Source organism: Empidonax traillii, unplaced genomic scaffold (genome assembly GCF_003031625.1).
Source record: "Empidonax traillii isolate 1590-97213 ecotype Southwest subspecies unplaced genomic scaffold, ASM303162v1 scaffold967:size223382, whole genome shotgun sequence".
Lineage (NCBI taxonomy): Eukaryota > Metazoa > Chordata > Aves > Passeriformes > Tyrannidae > Empidonax > Empidonax traillii.
Genome location: NW_020956160.1, coordinates 2,072 through 4,112, shown reverse-complemented (window position 1 = coordinate 4,112; position 2,041 = coordinate 2,072).

Here is a 2,041-nt window from a genome sequence, read left to right as displayed (position 1 = left end):
TTTTTTTTTTTTTTTTTTTTTTTTTTTTTTTTTTTTTTTTTTTTTTTTTTGGTGTCTGTGGAAGCCTGTAGAAATATTACTTGGACAGCAAATTAAAGAATTCATAGCAGGAGTAGAAATAAGCCTTTCATATAATTTAAAAGTGGCAAAAATGAATATAGAATATGGGATCACAACGTTTTTGCATGAAACAAATATGGTGTTATAGCTGCTCATAAGATACAAGAATATAATTTTGGTCACCTTGCACAGGATACTGTTTCATAAATACTCCCCCCAGGGCTATAACATAATTTATCCTTGCTGGCACCAATATATTAGATGGGTTTGGAGTAAAGGAGATGCATGTTGATGAAAAATGATCTCTAAGATACATTTAGTTCATACTGGAGAAGTCTGATAGCTCTTACACTCGTAAAAGCTTTGCAGTCCATATCTAGAATATATTTCAGAAGTTTGAAGTGGGTATTTTTTCCAAACAGTTTGCTTATTTGAGAATACTGCTTATGATGAAATGGCACCTAGCTCAGACTATAGGCAGAAACTGTGTTTTATGTACAGCAAAATTAAAGAAAAATGTGCGTAAGGAAGGATGTCGTTTTATCATAACCATCTTTTATTTGTTAATATCCAGTGTAGAAAGGGGCATGTCCTCCTATTTCAGCTTTCATTTGGTCACTCTTGAGAACGTATATGTAGAGCAACAATGCAGCAAAACACTTAGAGATGCCTCCAAGTCGTTTGTTGTAAATATGAGTGCAGTAGGGATGTTGATTGTCTTGATGATTATTTCTAATGAAGGATGTTGCAATAATATAGGCTTTATAGATATTTAACAAATGTGCTTATTTGTAGCTGACAGGCAGCAATTGTTTCACCAATCACCATCATTACTTTAAAAACTGCATTAAGGCATACAAGCAGGCAAGATGTATTTAAATTCACTTTTGATTTAACCTGTGCATTCTGATTACTCAGGTAGTACATGAGAATTGATTCATTTTCAATACAGACAGACCTTCTTTATTACAGCTGTGTTTCTTTATATTGCATGAGCTTTATTATATAGGATGACATGCTAAGATAACCCTACAGCATGTGCTTCTGTAATTATGATTTCTTAATATTTATTGCTGTTTTGGTATTTTAAAATAACCTGAACTTTCATAGGATTTAGCTGTTTAATAAAGTCAGAAGAGAAGGTCAGTCATATGTTTCAGTCAATGCAGAATGTTTGTTGGCTTTTCTAAATGAAAATGGATATCTGTTTATCTTGCCTTAAAGGTCAGGGCCTGAACTTTTAGCATATAGATGTAGGGGTTATTGCTGATATTCTAATGCCATTAAGGCTGTATAACAGTCTAGCTTAATAGCTCACACAAATTAAGATAGTGCAAGACATGACAGTGAGCCTGTGTTTATATATATTTTGGTGTAAACTGATACACAGAAAGTATAAATAAATAAAAATAGTTCTTTGCAGCTAATGAATAAAGAAAATAAGACCATGGATATAACACCCAGAGTGTTAGGACAAACTTTGATCTCATATACACCAGGACACTCCCAGAGTCTTTCTTCTTTGGCTGCAAGGCTTCGAGCCAATGCAACTGAGAGGAATTTAGTCCACCCTTATAAATAATGAATAAGCAATTATACAGCAAATGAGTCTAAGGCTCAGTCTTTGAGCACTTAGTAACTCACAGCATTTAGCCTGATACTCATGAAAGCATTTAAAAGACTCCTTTACATTGGACATTGTATTTCTCGGATTTCATATATAATGGTTTTGACACCGCTGTACTAAGACAAGCCAGAAGGACTCAATCTGTAAATTAACTTCATCTTACCTGGTTGGTCTTAGTACAATACTCATTGCATCATATAATTTCTATCTATAACTACATATTTATCTAGATAAATATCTAATTCTTGAAGTAAAATGTCAAAACTGAGCTCACATTTTTTCAGTTGGTCCTAATTCTACCAAATATTTTACTCAGTTTTTATCTGAGGTATTCAGTGAATCAGGACCACATCT